Consider the following 20043-nt stretch of genomic DNA (forward strand, 5'->3'; position numbering starts at 1 on the left):
ATTACATAATGCTTCCCTTCCTCCAAATATGATATCATCAACAAATATCTAAAATAACAATAATTCATTGTTCTTACCATTCTTCAAATATAAATTTATGTTATCATTTGTCCTTTCAAAACTATTTTTTACTAAGTAGTTATGTATTCTTTCATACTATGCTCTTGGGGATCGGTTCAATTCATAGAGAGCTTTGCTCAATTTACATATCATGTTCCTTTTATCAAGATCTAAAAAACCTTCAGGCTATTCAATGTATACTTCTTCCTCTAGAATACCATTTAAAAATGTAGATTCAACATCCATTTGATATACCTTGAAACTCTTGCAGGCTAAGTATGCAAGAAAATTTTTGACCCCTTCAAGCCTAGCCATAGGAGAAAACGTTTCTCCATAGTCAACTATTTCTTCTTGTGCATAACCCTTGCATACCAAGTTCTCCTTGTTTCTTGTTACTTCACCATTTTCATTGAGATTTCTCCTAAAAACCCACTTTTTCCCAATGGCATTTTTGTCTTTAGGTCTTGGTACTAAATTCCAAGTATTGTTCTTCTCAATCTAGTAAATTTATTCAATCATTTCTTGAATCCAATATTCATTTTCTAAAGAATCTTTTATTTTCTTGGGCTCAAACTCACATAATAAACATGTGTCACCTTTGATTTTTCTTCTTGTCACAACACTTGATTCAAAATCTCCAATGATTTGATCAACTTTATGATGTCTTCTCACATATTTTTCTAACAAAGGTAGTTTCCTTCTTGGTTCTATTCTAGGTTCATCTAGAGAAATAATCTTAGGCTTATTTCCCCTTCCTTGTTCAGGTTTAGGTTTAGGTTTTGTATGCTTGGCATGTACTATCTAATGGTTGACAATGTCTATCTTTGGCTCAACATCTTTAGTTTGTTGCTCAGTACCCACTCTCTATTGTTTGGTAATTTTTATTTGCATTCCATCATTTCCTATCTGATCGGAACTTGCAACTTTACTTGTCTTATTCACTTTGAGTGTTGGGAGCATCATCATCCACATAGATGAATTTACTATAGTCTTTAGGTTCTTCATTATATGGAATGTCATCTTTTTATGCAAACTCATCAACTCTCACATTTTCACTTTTCACAACTTTATCAGTGTTAAAATTTAAACACTTATAAGCTTTTATATTAGTAGAACAAACTAGGAATATGCATTAATTACTTTTTGCATCAAGTTTTCCATTCCTATTATCTTGCAATATATACAGCATCTACTTCCAAAGATTTTGAAATATTTAACATTGGGAACATAACCATACCATAGTTCAAAAGGTGTAGCATTTGTACCTTTCTTTACAGGAACTCTATTCAAGGTATAGACAACAATAGTAACTACTTGTATCAAATATTTCTGCAGTGTTCTTTTCTCCATTATTAATTACACAATCCATTATTGATCTATTTCTCCTTTTAGCTATCCCATTTTGGGGGGGTCCATGGTGTTGACATTTATCTTTTAATTCCTCTATTATTATAGAATGTATTGAACTCATGTGAAATGAATTCACCACCTCTATTAGATCTCAAATACTTTAGACTCTTTCCTATTTCTTTTTCAACTCTAGCTAAATACCACTTGAATAACTAAGAAGCATCAAATTTAGCTTTAAGAAACATCATAGTCATCATTCTAGAGTATTCATCTATAAATATAATGAAATATTGATCTCCGCAATAACTTTTAACACCAATAGGTTGACATAGGTCAGTATGAACTAATTCCAAAATATCACTGGCAGTATATGTTTTTATCTTGAAACTAGACTTAGTCATCTTTCCTAATTGACATTGTTTACACATAGCATTTTCAAGCTTCTTTAGTTTAGGAAATCCTCTTAATTTCTTCAACTTTCTAATATTCACCAAATTGTCAAAATTCATATGACATAATCTTTTGTGCCATAACCAAACATCTTCTTATAGTGCAAACATACATGTCTCACTTGATAGGTCTAGATATAATAAGTTACCTCTTGTCTGCTCACCAATTCCAATGATCTTACCATCACCATCATGTATCTTGGCCTTTCTATTGTGAAATTCAACTCTATAACCTGATTTTTTTAGCTATGAAACACTCAAAAAACTATAGTTAAGTCCTTCAACCTAGCAAACATTGCTACATGTTATCTTGTTAGTCAATTCAATAGTGTCTTCACCTTTTATAAAACATGGGATATCATTACCAAATTTAACACATACACCATTGTATGGACCAATATTTTCAAATTTTTATTTATCACTAGTCAAATGATTGGAACATCCATTATCAATTATCCATCTATCACTTTTGTTCACATAAGAAATTAATGTAGTTTTCTCTTCTTCATCAGAATCTTCTTTCATAGCAACATAGAAAATTCATCATCATTAATTTTAGATTGATTATCAGTATTTTCTTTAACAATATAACAAAATTTCATATCTTTTTCATCCTTTCTTCTCCTATAGTCTTTTTCATCTCTTCTTCCTTTGTTCTTTCTTTCCTTCCTTTCTTCCTTATCTTCTCTGTTAGGATATCTAGCAGCAATATGACCAACCTTTTTGCATGAAAAATGAATGATAGATAATTTACCTTTGTATTTATCCAAGTTTATCAATCTCATCATCAGAACTACCACTTTCACTCTTCACATACTTTCCTTTCTCCTTACTAAGAACTAGTTATCACTTGAAAGAGGATTCAATGGTAGTAGGTGTGCAGTTATCAAAGTTGGACATCTCAAAAGAAGTAAATCTATGAATTACACCTTATAAGGTCAATTTGCTACCTAGTGTATATCTCAATTCTTGGATTGCAAAGGCCCTAATATCATAGTTAGGGAATAGGGTCCTCAATACCATGTACTTATCACTATTTCATCTTTGATTTCTCATTTTGCACCTCAAATAGAATTAACAACCTCTTTAAATCTTGTGCTATTATTAGCTCATCTTCCAACATTCTCATGTCATCAAATTTATCTCTTAGGCTTTCTAATTTAGCTCTTAGAGAATTTTCATCACCTCCATATATGGTTTTCAATCTACCCCACATCTTATTTGTAGTATTGCAATCTTTTAGGTCATTAAACTCAACATAAGTTAGGGCTAAGGAAATCTTCAACTTTTCTTGGTGGTGTTCTAACTTTTGTTTCTATTTTTTAGTAGTTAGAGGAGAAGTTGTTACCTCTACATATTCATTGTCTAGAAATTTGATAGCAACATCATTGATACTGGATATGTGTAGCTTCATCAAGGTCTTCCATGTAGGAAATTTCTCCTTGTTCAACTTGGGTACATCTCTCCTATTCATCATGATCTTTAGCTTTAAGTAGCTTCAAATTTTTCTCTGTAAGCACTGATCTTTGACACCAATTGTTAGAAATGTTTAGAATAACTAGGAGGGGGGGGGGGGGAGTGGATCAGTTACTCAAGGTCTATATGTACCACTTGAACAATTAAACATTAAACATTCAACACTTCACTATTTTTCTTATCCTGCTATTTCTTGGTCTCTATTGGAAAATTTTCATAAATTTTAAGTTTTAACTTGCATTGCATAATGGACTCACTATCAAATGTAATCATTCATAAAACATTCATCACAGTTTGACACTAGGATATGACATGGAAACCCCATTTGGGAAAAACCACCAACAACATGTCACTCTTTTTCACTCTTTTGAAGCGAATTTTTTTTGGAGCCAACCCTTTTAAAGGTGACAAAACACACTATTAAATATGACTTGGTTAGAGGATTTAATCACCCTATTAGGAGTGGCTTTGTGAGAGGAATTTGATCATTCTATTTAGAATGTCATTTTGTTAGGATGTTAAGTATTCAAATGATTATTAGGCCAACCTCGATTAAAAGGATTTGAATACAAACTTCTTACAATGACTAGAAATAGAATAGAAGGTTTGATCTATGTGATTATACCTTACTTTTGTAGGTTCAAATCTCCATTCGATCCTTATGTTGGTTCATTGATAAGCCTTCCACTATCATCTCTGAACTTGATCTACTTGGACACTGTTAAGCAATCAATCCACTATTCTCATCAATACTTTAGCCTTCTACTCTAATTTACTTATCAATAATATCATCATATCTAGAATCTTTCTACTTTAGCTTTACATTCACATTCTTGTTTATTTCTAATCAAACTTACTTTGTATGTCTCTCTTCACATACACAATCTCTCATACACACTCTAGCTAGGCACAACTGGGATTCATTGGACACAACACCAAATTTTTAGTTATGTATCTCTTTAGATAGGTAATTTTTGCTTTACCATTTTCTACATCCAATGTAGATCTTAGAGTTTATGATCAAATTTAATTTTATTCAATGTATATGTCCATCTTCTCGGTCCTCCTCTAGAAAATTCTCTAGAATCCATCTGTTAGATAAAAGCCTAATCTTCTTAAATTTAATGATCTGACTTATCAATCTTATCTTCAACACATTTTATATCTCCCAAGAAATCAATTGAGTTGGCTTGATCTTACAATTTCTTTGAATTTTTTCTCTTATTGTCACTCAAAAATTTCTAAATTTTGATACTCGGTCAACAATGAAATACTCAATCATTGTAAAGCTTTCTGGCTTGGCATCAACTAACTTTCTTAGTCAATCCTAATTCTTGGTTGGCACTAGATTTTCTTAGCACTAATAGTAGCCCAGTTTACACTAACATTACTCTATACTCAGTATTTTACTCTTTTTCTTGGCTTGGCTTAGATTTCTTTCTATAAACAATTACTTTTATTTATCAAAGTCTATCTAATTAAATGTCCTTTGTAATTTCCTTTCCACAGCTTCAACCTTTCCTCTAGGTGCTATAGTTATGAACAATTTCTCAAATCCTCTTCATCAATCAAATAGATATGACATTTAGATTAGGTAGAAATATATCTCATCCAAGATTTGACATCAATGGTAAAATAAAAATTGCTCCAATTGTAAGTTTGCAATAGATTATTGCTCCACTAATAGTATTTGTGGACAAAAAAATATTCCAAGTGTTGGCTCCTAATTTAACAGTTTTGTAAATAACCAAGAAACCAGACCAATGCATCTAAGGCTAGCAACTTCCTATGACAAATACATCTGACTATAGTCTTGGGCCAACTATAAGGCATAAATCCTTCTTCACTTTAGGCTTTACAAGACCTAGGTGGGTGGACCGTAGATTCAATTGATATCGTACCAGTGCAAAACATATCCCTGAATCTATTTACTACAGATGAAAACCCCTTATATCTCCTAATAACTCATGCAATAACACAGATCTATAGTAGCTAAATGAAAATCTATGAATCTCATAAGTTGAGTGAGGGCATCACATTTTAGTTCTTCAACATGAAAGGGAAAGAATGTTTGATTTATAATGTTGAATTCAACAAACCCTCAGATATGCAGTAGTAAGACTTTAATGATCTTGTAGCTAACCAGTGCCTAATCCATTGGGAAAATCCATGAATCAAATACATACATATGGATATTTGATACTTGTGTATATATTTAGATATATGATCTATCTATTTACCTTGTAAATAAACATCTGTGCTCAATCCAAACCTCTTTCTTACATGATATCCTTCTCAATAAACCTATAACCGTGTTGATTCACTAAAGCATTTACATAACCACTTGAGTTACAAGCAACAATAAGACAACATACAGCCTTAAGGGACTAAAACTAAAATCTAGGCTCTTTGTTCAAAGATCATAAAACATTGAAGCTCACTAAGATAGGAGACAAGATTCAAGATGAAACTCAACCTATTGCTGCTCTTTGTATTATTTCCTTGAAATTATATAGTCATATGCATGAAATGAAAAACATGAAACAACCTAATAGATTTGAACTATCTGTATATTCCTTCCTACTACTGTTCACATGAGAGAATTATGCTGAAAAATATGTGGTATCACAGTATGTGAACACATCAAAACTGGATCCAAGATATGGTATCACAAGAGTGACTGGTTTTTTCTCCAAAAACTGGAACCCCTCCAATGACAGAAAGAAAGAATGATATAGACAAAGGTGAATTTCCAGAACTGATCCATGCCTAACATGTGTCCACTTGGAATTTCATCTTGTTTAGTTGCAAAACCTCTTTCCTCTCTCTACCCATCTGATCTGATTTTGTTTCATCATTATCTTGTAATTGATTTGCAAATATCTTTGATGAAATCATGAAAAATCTTGAGTTATCAAAATATCTGATAACTTCATGAAAATGCTAGTGAAATCTCAATTTTTACTGAATATGTGATTAAAATCAACCCAAACTATATTTTCATTGTCTTTTACTGATATTCAGGCCATTTCCATGCCAAGAATCAGAACTGAATCTTGATACCTGAATTCGGTTGCAAGATAGGAATCTGGAAGAAAACCTCCTGTATCTTGAACTAGTGGCATTCTATGCAAAAACTGACCTCAGTATTGGAAAGTTCAGTTTCTTCCAGTTTTGATGATATATAACATTGCATATTTTGCATACCAGGAACCTCCAGAATGCCATTTTGAAAAATACTCCCTTGGCATATGACTTAGGCTTGCAATTTTAAAATTCAAAATTTAAAAAATTTAAAATATTCTAAATGTTTGAACTTTAGAATATTATCCCTTTGAATTTAAAATGATTGAACGTGCATTTTTTTTAATTTAAATATATTAAAAAAATTATCTTTTCAAACATTTCATATTTTCCCTTTCCTTCAATCCGGGTCAACAAGCTTTGAACAACCTTTTTCCATGTGGCAACTTCTGATGGTCAACCTGCCACCTCATCACCATGTGGTGCTCAACCGCTTTCCCTCATTTCTTAACCACCTTGCATCTTCGTATTGCGGGCAAGCGCCTATCGTCCATCTTGCCACATGGCGTGATTTGATGCCTCCTTCATTTGAGCTACTGCCGATCGCCACATGTCATCTCAAGATTTGCTACTTGGTTCACCTCATCTCTCTATCATAGGTATGCCACATCACTTCTGAGCGGGGCCTGCTGACACATGTTAGTTAGGGGCTTTCCTGCATTACAGTTAGCAAGGTGCTGACTGTGCATGCAGGAATGCACCTATGCGACACATGGTCATCATGCCACGTCAGCATCCCGTCATCTAGTCATTGAGCTTACCACATCATTGATGATTTCATCACTTCATCAGCATCTTTATTCAAAAGTTTGTATTTATTCCCTCTGGTTGACATCATCCGTGGGGATCCCACCTGGGCGTTGCCTTTTCAAAAGGTCGACTTTATGACACAAGGCTTATGGTGTTGTTTTGTATTTAAACTCATAAAAATGTCAACCCACAGCAAATGTGGGATATTGGCTTTAAAATAAAAGCTCCTCTTCTTCCTTCTATGAATGTTTAGATGCCTCCAAATGGCTTGCCCCTACTCTCTCTAGCTTGGTCATGGATCTTCTTATACTACTGATTGTGTTTCCTACCATAAATGGACGTCTGGGACTTTCTTTTGAATCATGGGTTTTCTTTTTATAATGTGAGACTTTTCCTTATAATGCGTGAACTTCCTCATGGCATCTTCTTTTGTTTGGTGTGGGTCTCTTAATTTGAAGTAGCTTTCTCTCATTAAAACTCATGGCTTTGGCATGTGGCTGTGTTTCTTTCTCAATGCATGGATCCATTTTAACACTAGCCGGCTTGTTTTTATTCCACAGGTCCTAGTTCTCTACTCTACGCATGAGTTCTTTCTTGTCTATTTCCAATGCCTCCCCAAGTTGTTTTTCTCATGCTTTTCTCTTTTCTTTCTTGCCTCTAGTGTTGGCTAATTGCACTCGTGCTTCAGATAACATCTCTTTTTCATCTTCATCCATATCAACTGGATCAGGCCTTACAGGTTTTGATCCTAGATTAGGATCTATTTCACTAGGCCCCAACTTCTGAGGATCATCAGCAGGTTCATAATTTTCATCCTTCACACATGTTGCATCCAAGAGTTTCTCATAATGTTATAGGCACTGAGATGGAGTTTTCCCAACAATTGGTCCAATGGTTCTCCACTGTGAATCCTCAACACTATCTGTGTGACCTTTAAGAGTTCTTTAATCTACAGTTCATTTTCCATTAGAGGTAGGCTCCCAAAGGTGTATACAACTTTTGCAATCACCAGATAGAATCCTTCCAGGTGTAACAGGACTCCAATCTAATGCAAATACCTCGTCATCGTGTCCACTGAAAACATGTATTAGAAAATATATCATTTTGATGATGCATATCTTTCTTAAATGCTGACAACTCAAATCTTATATTATGAATTTTAGACTGAGGAGATCTTACTCTTTGCATGTTAGTGTGCACCCCCACACTCATCTCATGTTTCTTCTCTTTGCAAGAATCAGTTTGTTTATTTCATAGCTACATGCTTCCAAGATTGGTAAGTAGTTTTTTTCATGAGCATCATATGTAGGGCCCAATGCAGAGACTATGTTATGAGGTCTTAGTGAAGAAGCAAATAACTTACTAGTCAAGCAATTATCCACATGCTTAAAGTACTACAAATCATTATTTGTCTTCTAGTATCTCAAAGTTTTCCATGAACCATACTAGGGTAACATCATCTGTTATTTTAGAACCCTCAATGATTTCAACGGAGGACACCTTTGCTATAATCAACTGTCCAGTTCTCGTTAAAAAAGCATTCTCCATTTGAAGCAATATCCTTCACATTTTATCAATCTAGAGAAATCAGTCGGACCCCAAAGTGGGTTCGGCTATTTTTTTTTTGTTTTCGGACAGCTGAACTAGAAAATTGATCAATTGAACACCTGATACTGATTCAAAAAAAATTCAACCGTTGAATCAGCATTTGAAACTCTAATTCACCTCTTTCTGCAATTTGTCAATCTCATGCTAGGAGGTCCTTTGACTGGCCTTAAAAACTGATCCAAACCTTTGACCTGGCTCTGAAAACTATGGCACTGATTCTCTGTTCCACACACTTCTACCTCATCAAACCTCATGTCATGATGAATTCGGGGTCAAAAGATATTCACTATCAAAGTTGACCTCTCAAAACTACCTGCAATAAAAAATGTCAGAAAACACTGTACTGGGTTCGAATTTGGCTTTGAAAACTGGATAAATGGACACTTGGGAAAATGAAAATTGGGGCATTGGTTCTCTATCATGAGGACATTATGGATCTACAATTTGGGTTCATGAAAAATAACAAGGCGGAAATGGCTAGCATTCAAAGTGGGTTACTTGGATTTTGTAGATTTAAACAATGGTAGAAAAGTGATTTTCACAAATGGAATTGACTTGGAAAAGTGTGCATACGGATTCGTCAAGACTTACAAATTGACACACTTGGAGTATTTTCTAAGGAAAACATAGTGGTACAATCCATTCAATCTCACTAATCATAGGTTTTGAGTTATGACATCATGAACAGGGGTACCAAACAATCTGCAAATACTAACACCAGTAAAACTTTAGAAATTGCATTTGGAATCGCATTTGAAAACTAATCAAACAGATTCGTCATAAGCTAAAACTTGAAACATAACAAGTCTATAACCTCTAAAATGCAATGCAAAAGGAATTTGAATATTTTGGTCAACTGGGTCAAAGTTATAGCACGTCAAACAGGGCTTCCCAAAATTTTGAACTAATTGCATCAGCATGACAATATAAATTAACCAACTTTGAGGGATTCAAAACCTAGTCAAATGGACTCAAAATGACTCAAAATATAAAACATAGGCTCTTAGGTATGAACACTAGATAATCCCAAAGCGAAAAGTGATGAAACATTTTTGGGTATGAGATATTCAGTTGTAAACACAACCTCTTATAGCTATTTGACACTTAGGTGAAAATGCAGAATTGACAAGTGCTCAAGTCAGGACTTCAAAAACTAGCTTAGAATGTCAATTTAACTTCATGGAACATGTGAACAGGCTAAATGGAAGGTGTTAGAAACATTAAACACCTTAGAGGCCTCAAAGGTATAGCCAAGTACACATGCATTTATGGGCATTTATGGGGCTTGATTTCTCAATGGTACTCAAAGTTTGGGCTACAATTTTGAGCACCAACACCAAGGACTCCACATGAAAATGGAGTGGCTAAATGCATGAGCAGGACAATAATGGAGCATGCAAGGAGCATAAGGTTACATGGTGGGCTTCCCTTAAATATGTGGGTGGAGGCTATTAATACTATTGTATATTTTATCAATAGGGTTCCCTCTACTCCTTTAGGCTATGGTATTCCAGAGGAATCATTTTCTTGGAACCTTTGGTTGTAAAGCATTTGTACACATTGATTCTAAAAATAAAACCAAGTTGGAAGCTAAGTCAAAGAAATTGTTAGAAACAATAGTCCACCAAGATAATTGTTGGGCGGCAGTGAATCAGTTATTCAATTAAAACATTTATCAACCTTAATAAATCTTGATCATTCAATCAAGGTAAAAAAAAAACCATAACAAGATGCACATACACAATTACACCAAATTTTTTAACTAGGGAAACCCTTGATCAGAGGGAAAATCCTGATGGGAATGATGCCCACAAAGATATAATGATATATATTCCTTCTTGGAGGATAAACCCTTTTAGGAGTCTATAAACACATTTAGTATATAAGAGTCCCTATTAGGAGACTTTGAATCCCTATTAGGAGATTCCAACCCTATTAGGAGTTGTAGAATGAAGGACCCATTGCGCAAATAACTTTTGGGGCAAGACCATTGAACTCACTATCCAAATGATCTCTCAAATATTCCTTGTATAATAATTGTTTATACTATGCTTTAGCCTATTTTCTCTATCCTATCAACTAAACCAATCACTGTCAGACCTTACAGACCAGGTCACAAACATCAAATCCAAATATCAAACCTCAGCAATGTAGTTCTCTCCAACTTCGTTCTGCTCTGCTTATCTTCTTATATCAACCATTTCTCTTCTATTTCACTCTTGGTGCGTCTTGCAATTTTTTTTTCATTCATAAATAAAAAAGGAAAATGTCCTTCCTTTATACCAAATCCATAAAATAATTTCCTGAGTTGGCAATTACACCTTCTCAATTAATTATTATAGAACCTCATTAAGAACATGTTATACTTAGTGGTAACATCAATCAGTCACCTTATAACTTGAATAAATTTATGTATATGTAATATTATGATGAACAAGCTTAGCCATATCATTGCTAATATGTATTCTACATGCCTTTAACCTTTCTTCTTAGAGTAACAACTATACCAAGATGTATAACAAGTTTACCAGAACATGCTTCTGTAAAATCTATCTCAAAACACTCATCACCAAAACTTGCATAATTTTTTTTAGACTTAATATATTTTTCTCTCGAGGTTATCTACATATACTAGATACTTAGTATTATCTCTATTTAACTTTGCTAGTGAAAACACTCAATGATCTATCCATAACAACTTGATCTTTCTGTTGTTCTTCTATTAGATACCATAGAAAATTGCTATGTTGACATCAATGAAAAACAAAATCATGAATATAAAATACCATAATAATAATAATCTAATGATGTTTCTACAATACTCCCCTATAGAAGTATCATCAACATTCATGCTTCCAATAATCTCCCCTTTGGCATTGATGGAAACATAGATGAAAAATATCTAGTTTCAAGAATACCAACTGTAAAAAATTGTTATCCTTTCTTTTTAATCCTCTTCATCAATCATTCTCCCCCATTGATATACCTCACTATGCTCTATATGAAACTATTTTTATTCCTATAATCTCTCACTTTAATGTACTCTCTATCAAATTGTTTTTCATGTTGTAATTTATTTCCCATTCACATTAATATCAAAGGTTTCAACAACCATCTATCTTTTTAACAACTATTTTTTGACTTGCTCAAGTGTCCAAAATTTTTTTTCAAAACAACATCCATCAAGAGTCCTAAATGAATCTATTCATCATAGATACTCCCCCATATGGGAAGCATCAACATTTAGTTAGACAAAAAATAGTGCTCTATATCACTAAACTGATGCACTCTTGCATCATCTACTCTGATGTAGGTAAGGGCATAACCCATAGCATACCTCACAAATACTCAAAAGTCTCTTTTAGAAGAGGCTTGGTGAAAATATTTTCAATATGCTCTTTGGTGCTTACATACTCCGATCTGATTTCCTTTTCTGCAACTTTCTCTCTCAACATGTCAGTACTTGATAGAAATGTGCTTAGTCTTAGAATGCAAGACTAGATTCTTAGACATATTCATTGTGCTTGTGTTATCAGAATTGTATGAAAATAGGTTCAATGAATTATATCATAATATCCTTCAACATCCACTTCATCCAAACAACTTGATTATAATTGTTTACTACTATAACATATTCTACCTCTGATGTACTCTGTGAGATACAATCCTTCTTCTTACTTAACCAAGAAACCAATATTCCTCTAAGAAAGAAGGCTTCACCACTAGTGCTCTTTCTATCATCCATGCTGCCTACCGAATCAATATTAGTATAAATACAAAAAGTGAAATCATTAGATCTATCATACCACAATCCAAGCTTTGGTGTTCATTTTAGATATCTAAATATCCCCTTAGCTACTGTATAATGTGCTTCTTTGGGATCAGCTTGAAATCTTGTAACAATTCCAACTACATTTATAAAGTGAAATCATTAGATCTATCATACCACAATCCAAGCTTTGGTGTTCATTTCAAATATCTAAATATCCCCTTAACTACTATATAATGTGCTTCTCTAGGATCAGCTTGAAATCTTGTAACAATTCCAACTACATTTTCTATACCCGGCCTTGTGTGAGTCAGATATTATAATCCTCCAATCATAGATCTTTACTTCTTCTCAATAGTAGGTGTCTCATCCTTCAAACTTTTGTCTAGTTACCATAGGTGTTCTAACTTGTTTACATGTTTCCAAATCAAACCTTTTCAATATATCTTTCAAATACTTAGTCTAAGAAACAAAGATTCCTTATTTATCCTGCACAATATCTAATCCAAGGAAGTATTTCACTTATCCTATCATACTCATTTCAAATTCCTTCTTTATTTCTTTTACAAACTTGTTGCTTTCATCATAATCTCCTCCAAATATAATATCATCAACAAATATTACCAAAATCTTCAATCCATCATCTATTTCTTTCTAGTATAGATTACTATCTATCATTCCTTTGCTAAATCCAAGTTTTGTCAAATGTTTGTCCAACCTTAAATGCTAGGTTTTGGGTGCTTGTTTTAAGCCATACAACACTTTGTTCAATCTGCATACCATGTCCTTGTCATTTGTTAAAGGAAAACCTTTAGGTTGTTTTGTGTATACCTCTTCTTCAAGTTCTCCATTCAAAAATGATAACTTGACATCCATTTGTTACAGTTTGAAATTTCCTATGTGCTGCATAGGCTAAGAATAATCCTACTACTTCAATCTTGCCATAGGATCATAGGTTCTATCATAATATATTCCTTCTTGTTGTGAGTAACCTTTACATACCAATCTTTTTTTGTTCCTTACAACTTCACCTTGTTCATTAATCTTGTTCTTAAATACCCATTTTTTTCCTATCACATTCTTATCTGCTAATCTAGGGACCAATTCCCATGTGTCATTTTTCATTATCTGATCCAATTCTTCTTTCGTATCTTTCTTCCAATAGTCATCTTTACATGCCTCATCTACATTCTTTGTTTCTGCTTGAAATATCAAACATAGTTCTTCATTGATTCTACTTCTTGTAATCATATCTTTATCTCTACTACTGATGATCTACTCCGATGGATGATTCTTTGTCATATTCTTACCAGAAGTAGAAGTTGTGATTCTAAGTCTTAGCTCTATTCTAGATTTTAAAATTTGTTCCCACCTTAGCTCTCCTTCATTTTTCAAATCATTTTTAGTCTCAAAGAATACTTCACCATTCCTTGATTTAGTAACAACAACATTCTCATCATCATAATTGTAGTCAACTATTCTTTCGTGTATCCTAAATTTCTCATCAACTCTTACATTTGCACTCTAAAAAATAGTCTTAGTTCTTATATTATAACATCTATAAGTTCTTCTTTTCAATGAATAACCAAGAAACATACCTTTATCACTTCTAGCATCAAATTTACCAACATTATCATCTCTTTTGATATAACATTTGTTGCCAAAAATTATGAAATACTTAACTATAGGTGAATGACCAAACCATAGTTCATAAGGGGTCTTGTTTATGTCCTTCTTGACTTGCACTATGTTCATAGTGTAGACTTCTATATTCACAACTTCTCTACAAAACATCTTGGATACATCATTCTCAACTAACATAGCTCTTGTTTCTTTTGTTGCTAACTTGTTTCTTCTCTCTGCAATGCCATTTTGTTCAAGAGTTCTAGGAGTTGAAAATTGTCTTTTGATTCCATTAGCTTCACAAAAGATATTAAACTCATTTAAAGTAAATTTTCCTCCTCTATCTGATCTTAAATATTTAATCTTCATATCTAATTCATTCTCAACTCTATTCTTGAATATCTTGAACATGTCAAATGTTGGAAATGTTAGGATTAAACCATGGACAAAAATAACAATTACATGCAAATATAACCAATAATAGAAAATAATAGATCACATAGAAAAGAACACAAGGCACCAAAATTTAACATGGTTCACCCAATCCCTACACTACGTCCACCAAATAGCAAGTCCAATATTTTTATGATCCAATGATTATAACCTAATTATAATTTGTAATCCCTTACAACTCAATACCGTTGCAAGAACCAATTTTGCATCACACCTTCTCAAACAATCCCTAACCCTAAGCCCTTTTATACAAGTATTTTAACCACTTTAGGGTTATAATTAATAATTACATGTCACCACAATCTAACAATCTCTCACTTGGGGACTGATTAGGCTCCACACTAAACAACAATCTCCCACTTGGAGACTAATCTTGTAGCAATACTGCTACCACATGGGGCTCCCACTAGATCAAACCACCCTGGACTCTATTGTTCTTTTATTCATATTTAGTCTAGAAGACCAACCGAAGTTGAAGAAGAGTTTAGCTTCTCCCTTATTACTACCGTTGTCAACTTATTTTCTAGATTGTCATTAGTATGTATCTTCTCCAACTTTAACTATCCATCCTCTAAAACTGACCAAATGAAATGGTACTACAACTGTATGTGTTTGGTCTTTGAATGCAGAGCTAAATTCTTTGCAAGATGAATGGTACTCTGACTAGCTATGAACAAATAATTATCCTTCTGAGGATGTACCAATTCTTGCAAGAAGAACTAAACCCATATCATCTCCTTGCTTGCCTCTATAGTAGCTACATAATCTACCTCTATAGTGGATAAAGAATTAACCTTTTGTAACCTAGAAACCTTGATCATGGCTGCCCCACTAATAGTAAAGATGTAACATGTAGTACTCCACCTGGTATCAATATCCCTTGCCAAATCTGAGTCAACATAGCCCTGAAAATTGGTAGTAGAGCCCCCAAAGTGTAAATACCTATTGGATGTTCCTCTCAAATATCTGAGAATCTATTTGACTGCATTCCAATGCTCAATTCCTCGATGACTCGTATACCTACTAACAACTCCTACTGCATGTGCAATATCTGGCCTAGTACATACCATAGCATACATCAAGCTTCCTACAGCTGAAGCATAGGGTACCTTGGACATCTTATCCTCCTCTTCTTATTTCTTAGGACACATCTCCTTAGTCAATTTCAAATGACTAGGTAAAGGTGTGATGGCAGCTTTAGCATTCTCCACAGAGAAATGTTGTAACACCTTCCCAACATAATTAGCCTGAGATATCATCAATGTTCTATTTTTTCTATCTCTTCAAATCTTCATACCAAGGATTTGTTTTGCTGCCCCCAAATCCTTCATAGCAAATGCATGTGCTAATTGGCTTTTTAGCCCCTTAATGTGATCCATGTTAGACCCAGCTACAAGCATATCATCAACATATAAACATAAAATAATGTAGCTATCATCATCCAACCTCTTAAAGTAGACATAATGATCTAAATGACACCTACTGTAACTACGCTCATGCATAAAACTGTCAAATTTTAGATACCATTGCTGAGGTGCTTGCTTCAAGCCATATAAATTTTTCTTCAATTTGCACACTAAGTTCTCGTTACCTTTGACTAAAAATCCCTGTGGCTGAGCCATATACATCTCTTCATCCAAATTACCATGAAAGAAGGTTGTTTTAACATCCAGTTGCTCTAAATGCAAATCTTGAGTAGCCACTAGACTTAAAATAGTATAGATAGAAGTCATTTTAACAACAGGAGAAAATATCTCATCAAAATCAATTCCCTTTTTCTATACAAATACTTTTACAACTAACCTAGCTTTAAATATTTTCTTACCTCCATCCTCTTCTTTTAACCTATAAACCCACTTATTCTATAAAGCCTTTTTACATATAGGCAACTTGCACAAATCCCATGTCTTATTCTTTAGCAAAGATTCCATTTCATCTTTCATTCTAGACTCCCACTGAATCTTAGTATCCATCTACGTAGTTTCATCATAACTTTTAGGTTCACCAACATTAGTAAGTAAAATAGAATACAAAGAGGGAGAAAATATTTGTGGAGGTCTAATCTGCCTAGTTGACTGTCTAACACTCACTAGTGTGTGTGGTATTTGTTGTTGTGCTTGTTGCACATCATTAGGAATGACTGGAACATCAATTTTTGGAGTATCATACAACACTACATAATCATCTTCTTTCTTCTCATGTTGCTGCAATAGATCTTTGTACAACACTTTTTCATTGAATATGACATCCCTGCTTCTTACAATTTTATGATTTTCAAAATCCCAATGCCTATAACCAAACTCATTAATGCCATATCCAAAAAATACACATTTCTTTGACTTAACTTCTAGCTTGGTTCTATTTTCAGAATCTATGTGAGCAAATGCTTCACAACTGAAGGTTTTGAGAAAAGAATAACTCACCTTCTTACCAGTCCATGCCTCCTCTAGACTACCATAGCCCAAAGGAGTAGAGGGACCTCTATTAATCAAATATATAGTAGTATTGACAATCTCTACCCACATGTGTAAGGGCAACCTAGCATGCAACCTAATGCTCCTTGCACATTCCATTATAGTCCTTTTCATGCATTCAGCCACTCAATTTTCTTGTGGAGTCCTTCGAATATTTTTTTGTCTACAAATATCATTAGTGGAGCAATAATCTTGAAATTCATGACTGCAATACTCACTACCATTATCAAATCTGAGACTTTTTTTTTTTTTCAATTTCATTTTCAACCAAGCATTTCCATTTCTTAAAAGTTTGAAATATATCAAATTTTTGTCTAAGGAAATAAACCCATACTTTTCTAGTTGCATCATCAATAAATGTAACATAGTAATGAGAGCCACTAAGGAAAGATACTTGAGCCAGTCCCCATACATTGGTATGGACAAGCTCTAATTTCTCCCTTTTATTTTCCTTCCCAGTCTTTGCAAAACTCACTTTGTTTTGTTTTCCATACACACAACTTTCACAGAAATCCATATTAACACATTTCAGACCTGGTAAAACTTTCTTTGAATGAAGTACTTTCATACCTTTCTCACTCATGTGCCCAAGTCTGTTGTGCCATAGCACTCTATCAGAATCTACATTAGCTATTTGTTCTCCCTGGTCAACTACAACAATTGTTCCCAAACATTCATTTTTATGTGAAACAATTAAAGTAGAAGGAACAATATGACCTGTACAAAGATATAAGGTGCCTACTTTCACACCTTTTGCTACTACAAGGGAACTTTTTAAAACCTTCCAATTTTTATCATTAAAAGTAACTACACAACCCTCATCATCGAGTTGCTCTACTAAAATTAAATTCCTACTTAGCCTTGGAACATGTCTTACCTCATATAGTAGCCAATGACTCCCATTCTACAACTTAATCTTAATTTTGCCCTTTCCAACAATCTGATAAGGTTCATTATCCCCCAAATAAATTAGCCCAAAATCCCCTTGGACATAATCAATGAAATAACCTCTATGAGGTGTAGCATGAAATGAAGCACCATAATCTAAAACCCATGAATCATCAACACTTTCTAAAGATAGAAGCAAAGCATCCTCTTTGGATTTGTTACTTACCACATTTGCCTCCTTGTCTCCATCTGATTCATCTCCTTCATTTTTCTTTCAATTCCAGCAATTTTTCTTTTTGTGCCTTCGTTTCCCACAATACCAATAGTCATTTGGTCCTCTTGATTGAGACCTCCTCCCCTTTGACTTTCCTCTTGATTTCCCATGATTTCTAGAATTACTTCCTCTCTCAGTCATTCTGCCCCTGCTTTGTACATTCAAAGCACTTCCTGATGTAGATCCACCTAAGGTTTTCCTACGCATTTCCTCACTCAAAATAACACCGATCACATCATCATATTTTAAGGTACTAGATCCAGGAACAAAATTACTTGCAACCATTACCAAGCCATTCTAGCTTTCAGGCAAAGAACACAAAATCAAGAGAGCCCTAATTTCTTCTTCAAAATTGATATCCATAGAAGATAACTAACTAGTAATAGTATTAAACTCATTTAAATGATCGATAACAAATCCACCTTCTACCATTTTCATATTAAATAAATGCTTCATGAGAAATACCTTTTTTGAAGCAATGGGCTTTTCATATAGTGTCACTAAGGTTTTCATCAATTCTTCTATAGTCTTTTCTTTTGTAATATTAAATGCCACTGATGGTGCTAGGCATAATAAAATGCTTCCAAGTGCCTTTCTATCCAAAATATCCCATTCATCATTTGACATAGATCCCTGATTCTTGGCTTTGCATTCCAATGGCTTCCATAAATCCTTCTGATACAGATAGTCTTCTATTTGCATCTTTCATAATTGGAAGTTCTGCCCATTAAACCTATCAACCCTTAGCTTGCCCTCATCTGCCATTGCTTCCACTCAACTATGAGACTCCCACTCAATTGTGAAATTTTCCTATAGAGGATAATTGAAAAATCACTAGGCTTTGATACCACTTGTTAGGATTAAACCACAGACAAAAATAACAATTACATGAAAATATAACCAATAATAGAAAATAATAGATCACACAGAAAAGAACACAGGGCACCAAGATTTAACATGGTTCACCCAATCCCTAGGCTACGTCCACCAAATAGCAAGTCCAATATTTTTATTATCCAGTGATTAGAACCTGATTACAATCTATAATCCCTTACAACTCAATACCGCTGCAAGAACCAATTTTGCATCACATCTTTTGAAACAATCCCTAACCCTAAGCCCTTTTATACAAGTATTTTAACCACTTTAGGGTTATAATTAATAATTACATGTTGGCTCAAAATCTTGATAAATTAGGGCCCAATTTTTTTTCTTCTCCGGGGCGATGCCTTGAACCCCAAAGAATTTATGATGTACAGTACTTTCCTTATTAGTCACCACAATCTAATAGAAAATATTATAACAAACTAAGTTACTAAGAGGGGAGGGGTGAATTAATAACTTCTAAAACTTTCAATCCAATTAGAAATTAATCCTTTATATGGATTTTGATCTAACTTCATGCATGAGAAACTGAGAAAACATGAAAGCATACATAACACTTTGACACAAAGACTTGATGACCTAGAAACCTTCCAAATAGAAAGTAAAATTGGGGTGGGGATGATACCCACAAGCTTTAGTACTATAGTATAAAGTTGGCTAGTTAAAGCTTACATTGATCACATCTAATGATCTATCTAGTTAGGAGCAATAAGGACTGCTAGGTCCACCTTGTGAAAGGATTTACAAACATACAATAAAATATGCACTTGGTAAGGAGATTTACATAAGACTGTTAGGTCTACCTTGTTAAAGGATATGACTAATCCACCTATTATAATGAAGCAATAACTAATCTTTTATTTGCAACTTGGTTTTTTGAATGAGATTCCCTTGAGTGTA

Source organism: Cupressus sempervirens, chromosome 3, assembly GCF_028749045.1.
Source record: "Cupressus sempervirens isolate cs-2001-9-10 chromosome 3, ASM2874904v1, whole genome shotgun sequence".
In the NCBI taxonomy this organism is placed as follows: Eukaryota; Viridiplantae; Streptophyta; class Pinopsida; order Cupressales; family Cupressaceae; genus Cupressus; species Cupressus sempervirens.